The sequence below is a fragment of the Rhinopithecus roxellana genome, chromosome 15, assembly GCF_007565055.1.
Source record: "Rhinopithecus roxellana isolate Shanxi Qingling chromosome 15, ASM756505v1, whole genome shotgun sequence".
Lineage (NCBI taxonomy): Eukaryota > Metazoa > Chordata > Mammalia > Primates > Cercopithecidae > Rhinopithecus > Rhinopithecus roxellana.
In genome coordinates, this window is record NC_044563.1 from 115,717,596 (window position 1) to 115,727,343 (window position 9,748).

Below are 9,748 nucleotides of genomic sequence, written 5' to 3' on the forward strand. Positions count from 1 at the left end.
AAAATTAGCTGGGTGTGGTGGTGAGTGCCTGTAGACCCAGCTACTCAGGAGGCTAAGGTAGGAGAATTGCTTGAACCCGTGAGGCAGAGGTTGCAGTGAGCCAAAATCACGTCACTGCACTCCAGCCTGGGTGACAGAGAGAGACTCCATCTCAAAAAAGAGAAAAGAATTTATTATATAAATATTAGGTGCTCACAGAATTGACAAGCAGCTGAGGAACAGCATTTGGAGACACGGAAGGAAGCATGAAAGATCTGGAAGTTTAGGCAGCAGGAACCATGCACAGGTATGGCCACACCTACAGTTTGGCCTCTAGAATTTACAGTCCCCAGAGGATTAAGGGCATAGGAACATGTGGTGGTTATAATTTCTTGGAATCAGTCTTTATTGAATGTTCTTCCTGTAATAGGCCATGTGCTAGGGATACATGAATTAAAAAAAAAAAAAAGAAAGAAAGAACTACAAAAAACTATCCTTGCATGGAGGGTATAAGCAAATGCTGGGGCTCATAAAACTACACCCCAAAATGAAGATCTCAGAAGTAGCTCTCTCTTACTTTCTCCTGCCCTGGCCTCTCATTCTACCCCAAGGCCAGCCATAGAAACTAGAATCCCTGTTCCCCAAGGCAGCTCATGGAAACCAGAACCCTTTTCCCCAGAGCCAGCCATAAAACCTAAAAATATTACTCTAATTTTCTCTCTTTTCTTCTGTGTAAAAACTGGCCATAAGGAAATCATCTGACCAACCTTAATTAAGCATAGGTCATAAGACTCCCATTCCACAGACAGTCCCGCCCCATACCTGGGAGGAAGGAAAGCTGCACAGAGAGGCCAAGAATAATCTAGAAAGACTCACCTTGCTGGGTTTGCCTACTCGGTCCATTAGTATTCAAACATACCCTTTTTGCCGATCATATTTCTACAGGGCTATCTACACTTCATTGAACTTAAGAATAAAAATGGGCCATTCCTTTTTACCTTTGGGTCTTTATTCTGAAGGCTCCCATGTCATGTAAAACTATGATCAAATAAATTTCTATGCCTTTTCTCCTTTATATCTGCCTTTGTCTATGATTTTCAGTGAACTTTCAGAAGGTGATGAGGAAGTTTTCCTTTGGCCCCTACACAAGCAACTAGAATAACATGTTAAAATTGTTATTATCCAAGATAGCAATTTTTTTATACCTTTAGAGCTACAGGACACAGATGAGGCTGCCATTGCTTTTAACTGGGGAGTAGCAGGGAGTCAAAGAAAGCCATAAGGAAACACTGACCTGGGCAGAGCTTGGAAGAACAGGGTGCAGTTCACCAGTGGATCTGTGAATGGTGGGTAAGATTTTATCCTTTTATCTAGCTTGACACTAGACCATTCAAAATACACAGTTTCAGGAAACAAACAGAAACTACTGCAGCAAAGTACATTTAGTCTTAACTTGGCTCATTTAGAAACACAATTGGATTAAAAATTAGTTTTCTTCTTGATTTTGTTAAAATGCCCTCCCATTGAGACCTTGTCATTAGTGACATATCACTCTGGGTATCAGGTGTTTGGGGTTTATAAGGTAGTGTGTGGTTAACACGCAATTTTTTCATTTATTTTCTATGAATATTTTATCTTTTCTAGACATTGCTTACCAACTTGGACAATGACAAAGTGAAAAAAGAAAGAAGGAGAGAGAAGAAGGAGAGAAAGAAGAAGGAAGAGAAGAAGAGGAAGAGAAAGAAGGAAGGAAGCAAGAGAGAGAGGGGGAAGGAAAACAAGGAGGAAGGAAGGAAAGAAGGAAGGAAGGAAGGGAGGGAGGGAGGGAGGGAGGGAGGGAGGAGAGGGAGGGAAGGAGGGGAAGAAAAAAGGAGGAAAGAGGAAGTAAGGAAAGGAAGGAAGGAAGGAAGGAAGGAAGGAAGGAAGGAAGGAAGGAAGGAAGGAAGGAAGGAAGGAAGGAAAGAAAGAGATTGATCCTGGGTGCATATTCATTTGGAGATTAGAATCCAGTGCAAAACAGACATCAGTTCTTAAAAGAAACAGCATGACCTGGCACCAAATGAAGTATGAGGCAAGCATGATGGGAGTTGAAAGAATAACAACCCAAAAAGACCCAACAGGAATAAGTCAGAAAAGAGTGGTGGTGGAGTATACCCAGCAGAGATGACCTAATTCCAAAACAGACACAAAAGACTAGGCTGTTGGTCTACTTACGAGGAAAAAAGATTAAAAGTGTGTAAAAATTTACCTCCTTGCACAAACAAAAACAAAAATTGCATCAGCAAAGGAAAAGTAGCTAAAATTGACAGTTTGTAGAAAAAGCAAATTAAAATTTCTTATCCTGTGCAGAGTAGGCTGAAAACTGTCTCCCTAATGCCAGCAGGAATTGTGCTCTGAGGGTTGTTGGCTTTAAATGATATCAGGGTAGTTGCTGGTCCTTCTGTTGAGCCTTTGGCCCAGAACAATTTCCCACTTTGATGATGATTCCTGTTTGTCCCTAGCTAGGCTTCCACTAAAAAATCCTTTTCAGCTCTTTTGCAAGTTGAAATAAGCTTCTGGGGAAGATGACAAAGCCATCCTATTTCTGACTGCTATGGCTGAGTCCTAGAAAGTTCCATTCCTTGCAAATATCTGAATCCCAGGCAGCTGCACATGTCTTGATTTTCAAATAGAATCCCGGGACCGTCACTTCCCTGGGGACTTACCCTTTAAGCTGCAGAGCGACAGGCATCAAATGATACCCATCCTCTGCCACCAGGGAGCCCAGGGAGAATTTTTACGTTTCACAGCTGAACCAAACTTCACAATGTGCCAGTGAAGAATTGGTAAAAGGTTGAGCTAGAGCGACAGTCTTCAAATTGGAATACTAATGATGACCTTTAATGAAGCCTGACAGTACAATCTGTTTCTCATTGTTGCTTAAGTGCTGGCTCCCAAGCACACCCTGGCTTTCAAGGCAGGGGCAGACTGGGATAAATGGGCCCTGCTGGTGAGCAGGCCTGAGCACAGCTGATCTTTCAGCTAGGATTAAATTAATTAAAATGATTCTCTTGGCCAAAGAATTAGTCTTTTTATCTGTCATTATTGTATTGTTTATTAATCTCCACTGGAGGCTAATTGGTATCTGAGCTTTTGGAGGCAAGGGATCTTAGAGTGATAGGGATGAAATTGCTCTCATTTAGAATGGGGAGAAGAGGAAGGGTTGTCTTAGTTCTAGATGTAAAATGAGCTTGTTAATTTAAGACCTTCATCAAAAGACTACAACAGCCCAAGGCAAGAATAGTAAGGCAAAATGGACCTATGTGGAGAAAGGTTTAACTGTGTTGGCTGACCCAGATTACCAATCAGTGGAATAGTCACTAAGAAACCTACTATATGCAGAGTCCTGTGCCGGGGAATTAGAGAACCCAATTCAGATGTCCTAGTTCCTCAAATAGGGGCACTTCTGTTAAAGAGATGCACACGTTCCATACCCCAGAGGAATCTGGAAAAAAGTCGAACACTCATCTAGTTCAAATCTTCATTTTAACAGATAATAATGAAAATGCCATCAGTGGTGATGAAGTTTATCAAAGCTAGAGTATTTCTTAGGGTGGGAGAAAGGTGTCAGGTCAAGCTCAGAGCACCAAGATGTCAGCTGAGTCCAAAGGAAATAAGGTCTCCCTTCTACTCTGCTTTCAATTCTTCCCTTGGGACTGGGGTAGATTTAGAAGGATGATCCATGGAGGGGATCTCCAGGTTGTGCAGGTATGGGTGGGATATGTACCCAAGGCTTCTTGAAACAGCCTAGCCAGGAAAAGAGAGAACCCAAGTTCTGTTTGTATTAGTCAAGGTTTTTAAGTTGCAAATGACAGAAACCTCTTTGTCCTTTGCCTTCATGGTCATTCCTGGGAGGGATATTCTGGGGAAATTCTTATTCTGAAGACTATGCTGCTTTCGCAGTTCTCCTTCTGTTGGTTTGAGTTCTAGTGTCTAGGGATGGCAAAAGAAGGTGATCAATTACAAGATGTTATTTTGCAAGCTTGGGGCTTCTCTGGAAATACCAACCCTTAAAACTTCAAGTCAGATGCTAGACTGTTAGCATTATGTCAGGTGTCAGGGATGGTGGGCTAATGTCCAAAGCCAGATATCTGGTTTATGATTCTTGAATGTAGAGTCCAGCCTTGGGGTTTCTGTCTCTTAGCAACAGTCTTGCCATGCTAACCTTTCCCCACTCTGATCATTAAGTGCTTCTTAGCCTCTGCTGAGCAAAACAATAGTCTGAGAGGTAAAACACAGCTGATATTCTCTTGCCTCCAGGCTGCATCCCAGTGGAGGGCTCCCTGCAATAGGGTCAGATAGGGAGTACACGGCATAGATGTTTGGGAAAATAAGGAAGGTCAGGCTTCCCTAGTTCCAAGATTATGCCCAAATTCTAAAAGTATTTTCTGCTCTGTATTCCATCTTTTTCCTTTGTTGGCACTATAGGGTGGGGTAAAGGATTCAGCCTTCTCAACTCAGGGAAGATACAACCATCTTGAATCACTGACCACAGCAGAAAGGGTATCTCAACAATTCCCCTCTGTTGCTAATGCTCTCATCTGGAGCATGTAGGAGACTCAAAAGGACTCAGCCCTGTAATGGCCACCTCCACCATGCCTATGCTGGGGAAGGCATGCCCCCTGTGAAAGTTGTCAGAATAAAAATGGAGTCAATAATGTTAAGAAAACCCTGACAAATAGAGCCAGAGAAAGCCATGAAGAGTGGATTCTTACTTGTATGCCTGATAATGAAAAAAACTACAAAAACCACAACCTTGCACAAAGGTCATCATAACCTTACACCAAAAAAATACTTCTGCAAGGACATCTGCCCAGCAACTGCCTGTCCAACCTTGGATTGGACTCACCCTTGTTACTGATCTTCATAGCCAAGGATAATTATTTCCAAACAGTTATGTAATCCTCCTCCTTTCTTTCCTTTAAAAACTTTTGTCTGCTTCTCAAGACATTTATGAGGCCAAGAAACATATGAAAAAAAGCTCATCATCACTGGTCACTAGAGAAATGCAAATCAAAACCACAATGAGATACCATCTTACACCAGTTAGAATGGTGATCATTAAAAAGTCAGGAAACAACAGATGCTGGAGAGGATGTGGAGAAATAGGAACACTTTTACACTGTTGGTGGGAGTGTAAATTACTTCAACCATTGTGGAAGACAGTGTGGCGATTCCTCAAGGATCTAGAACCAGAAATACCATTTGACCCAGCAGACCCATTACTGGACATATACCCAAAGGATTATAAATCATTCTACTATGGCGGGGCAAGGTGGTTCAAACCTGTAATCCCAGCACTCTGGGAGGCTGAGGCAGGCAGATCATGAGGTCAGGAGATCGAGACAATCCTGGCCAACACAGTGAAACCCTGTCTCTACTAAAAATAACAAAAAATTAGCCAGGCATGGTGGCACATGACTGCAATCCCAGCCACTCAGGAGACTGGGGCAGGAGAATTGCATGAACCTGGGAGGCAGAGGTTGCAGTGAGCTGAGATTACACCACTGCACTCCAGCCTGGGTGACAGAGCAAGACTCTGTCTCAAAAAATAATAATAAAAATAAAGACAAAATAATAAAATAAATCATTCTACTATAAAGACACATGCACACGTATGTTTATGGAAGCACTATTCACAATAGCAAAGACTTGGAACCAACCCAAATCCCCATCAATGATAGACTGGATAAAGAAAATGTGGTACATATACACCATGGAATACTATGCAGCAATAAAAAAGAATGAGTTCATGTCCTTTGCAGGGACATGGATGAAGCTGGAAACCATCATTCTCAGCAAACTAACACAGGAACAGAAAACCAAACACCACATGTTCTCACTCATAAGTGGGAGTTGAACAATGAGAACACATGGACACAGGGAGGGGGACATCACACAGTGGGGTCTGTCGGGGGGTGGGGAGCTAGGGGAGGGGTAGCATTAGGAGAAATACCTAATGTAGATGACGGGTTGATGGGTGCAGCAAACCACCATGGCACATGTATATCTATGTAACAAACCTGCATGTTCTGCACATGTATCCCAGAACTTAAAGTATAATAAAAAATAAAAAATAAAAAAATAGAAACTTTTGTCTGCCAGGCAAGGGCTCACGTCTGTAATCCCAGCACTTTGGGAGGCCGAGATGGGTGGATCACCTGAGGTGAAGAGTTTGAGACTGGCCTGGCCAACATGGTGAAACCCCATTTCTACTAAAAATACAAAACTTAGCTGGGCCTCGTGGTGGGTGCCTATAATCCCAGCTACTCAGGAGGCTGAGGCAGGAGAATTGCTTGAACTCAGGAGGCAGAGGTTGCAGTGAGCCGAGACTGCGCCACTGCACTCCAGCCTGGGCGACAGAGTGTCTCAAAAACAAACAAATAAAAACTTTTGTCTTCCTTTACCTCCCTGAATATGCACAGTTTACTATGGCATGTGTATTCCCATTGCAATGTTTTATTCTTAAATAAATACTTTTTCTCTTAGACAGCCTCTCTCTGTTATTTAGGTTGACACCTTTCATTGCTAGGGTGGGTTCTGCCCAAGGCCTTTACCCAACAGAGGTCACTTTTTTCCCTCTCTCCTTCCATCCTTTCTTCTTTCTTTCTTTTCTTTCTCCTCTACTCTTCTCTCTCTCTCTCTTTCTTTTTCTCCCTTTCTTTCTCTTTTTCTCCTTCCTTCCCTCCCTCCTTCCCTCCCTCCCTCCCTCCCTCCCTCCCTCCCTCCCTCCCTCCTCCCTCCTTCCCTCCTTCCCTCCTTCCCTCCTTCCCTCCTTCCCTCCTTCCCTCCTTCCTTCCTTCCTTCCTTCCTTCCTTCCTTCCTTCCTTCCTTCCTTCCCTCGTGCTTTGTCACCCAGGCTGCTATGCAGTGGCCCAGTCATAATTCACTGCATTGGCAGGCGCGGTGGCTCACGCCTGTTAATCCCAGCATTTTGGGAGGCTGAGGCCAATGGATCACCTGAGGTTAGGAGTTTGAAACCAGCCTGACCAACATAGTGAAACTCCGTCTCTACTAAAAATATCAAATTAGCTGGGCGTGGTGGTGCATGCCTATAATCCCAGCTACTTGGGAGGCTGAGGCAGGAGAATCACCTCTGGGAGGCAGAGGTTGCAGTGAACTGAGATCGCACCATTGCACTCCAGCCTGGGCAACAAGAGTGAAACTCTACCTCAAAAAGAGAGAAAGAGAGGCAGAGAGGCAGGCAGGCAGGCAGGCAGGCAGGCAGGCAGGCAGGCAGGAAGGAAGGAAGGAAGGAAGGAAGGAAGGAAGGAAGGAAGGAAACTCACTGCAGCTTTGAACTCCTGGGCTGAAGAGATCCTCCTGCCTCAGCTTCCCAAGTAGCTTAGATTACAGGCACCCACCCCTGCACCTAGCTAATTTTTGTAGAGAAGACATCTTGCTATGATGGGCAGGCTGGTTTCGAATTCCTCACTTCAAGTGATCCTACCTCCTCGGCCTCCCAAGGTGCTGGGATTACAGGTGTGAGCCACTGCGCCCAGCCAAAGGGTTACTTTCAGTGCTGCTGCTGCCACTGGTAGGGAGAACAGGTTTGCTGTTTCCTTGCTGACTCTTACCTGGAGTGGGCCAGAAAAAGTCAAAAGACCTTCATATTGCAGCACTCCCCTGCATCTTGCCGGTCCTCTGGCTAGAGAGTGTGGGCTTTTCTCAAGCTTTTTCTGTCCATAACCACTTGTAATTCTAGGTTTCAGGCTTCCCTGGAGCCTGAGACAGGAGGTACAAGAAGGAAAAGCAACCCAGGAAATTCACAGCTGGTTTGTCGTTCAAGTACGGAGTTCTTTAGGCAGTGTACCTTCCAGAATCCTCTGAGAGTTGCTTTATGCATTTTGTCTAAGGTTTTAGTTGCAGTCAGTGGAAGCAACATTTTTATCATTGCAGTGCTGGTCTAGGTAATTTCAGCTACACGATGTCTTCATTATCCGTATTATTTTACATGTGAAAACAAAGCATAAAGCCAAGTCAAAATTCCTATAATGTCTACCTATTAAATTAAATACACACCATTACCCATAAGAGGCATACATACAACCCAGGAAGTGCTTTTGAGCAAAAGAAAGATCAATGTTTTCAAACAATCAGATTGCTTTCCAGGCCAGCAGTTTATCTACGTAAGTCAGTTTTCACTCTCACAAGAGGCTTGAGGTTATAACAAATAAATTTCTCAAGAATTCAGAGTCCAAGATGCAGTACCATCTGAAATGAGAAATTCTTCATTTTTATTCCCTGTTTGTATTTTTTCCACTGAATCAATGAGGGAGGGCTGCTAAGTAAACACATTGTTGATTATACGAGGCATGTCCTAGCAGTACAATGCATAAAGTCCATCCTCTCTAGAGGGCCACAGGATGGAGCCTTTGATGTTTTCACAAAAATCGTTGAAGAAGCTGACACAGTTCTCATTTTGTTAGCATTCTTACTAAAGTGTCACAAATCCAGGCCTGCTGACAATGACTGGCTAGAGAAAAAGACAGAGGAAAAAAATAATCTCAGAATTGTGTCCTATATTGTCTCAAATGTTATCCCATAGCTGGTGACACTGGTTTTTGAGAAAACTATTCAACAACAATTACCACCATTACGACAAACATCACAATTTTCAAAAATTGAAGCTACAATGTCTTTAGCCTTATATTAAGAGGAGCATATAATCGGAAAATTTAAAACAGTAGTACATCCACTTGCTATAGATATTCTATTCCCATACACTACTGGAATTCTTATTCTCTACCAACCAACTCTCACATTATTTAGTTGTTATTTCTTTATCCTTCACAGGAATACATTCTGTCTCTCTCATACACACACACACACACACACACACAGCTCCTTTAGAAGAACTTGACCATTATGTTTATCTTTGTGAATTATTCTGACTCTTTGCACTTGAGACTTACAGCTCCTTGAGTGGCAATATGCCTGAAAGAAAAGAGAAGATCAGTTGAAAAACATGAGTGGAGTTTCTTAGAAAACTGCAAGCCTCTATCACAGGGCTGTTGTGAGGATCAAAGTGAGAATGTACGTGACACCGTTTTGAAAACTCTGAAGGCGTTTTCAAGGGATGGAAGGGATCGTTATTGTCATCATACTAAAAACAAAATACCACTTCTTCCTCCCAAAACAATTCCCCCAAACAGAGATCAGTGGAAAGGCAGAGCCTGTGGTTCATAGCCTTTCTTTTTATTGTCAGACCTCAGATACTTTGTAGGTTTTTTTTGTTGTTGTTGCTGTTACTATTGATTTCACTGGGTTGCATAAGACTTGCACAAGCTCATGAACACTGTGCAGTAAAGATTCATCTATGAATTGGTCCAACAGATGACACATTTTTTCAGGGAAATTTGCATTTGTCATTGCAATAATTGATTCATGCTCAACACATGAGTAAATTTCTGAAAGACGTCTTTGTGTTGTGTTTGGGATTAAGAGTATTTTTTTCTGTCAAAGCAAAGCAAATTCTGCTTGAACTTAATTCCTTTTTAAGGCACAAAAAAGTAAGTTGGTAAAAAGATGCTAAGACAATCCTTTGGATGTGATGATGTCAGCTGAGCCTTCTTGCCATGTGGCCTGAGTAAAACATCATAAAACTTCTCCAGGTCACAGTTTTTCTAGCTAGAAAAACTGCATGAATGGACTAGAACTTTGTAATCCATTCAGACACTTACATTTTATGATTTTATGATTCTTGCCTTCTGAGATGCTCAAATGATTA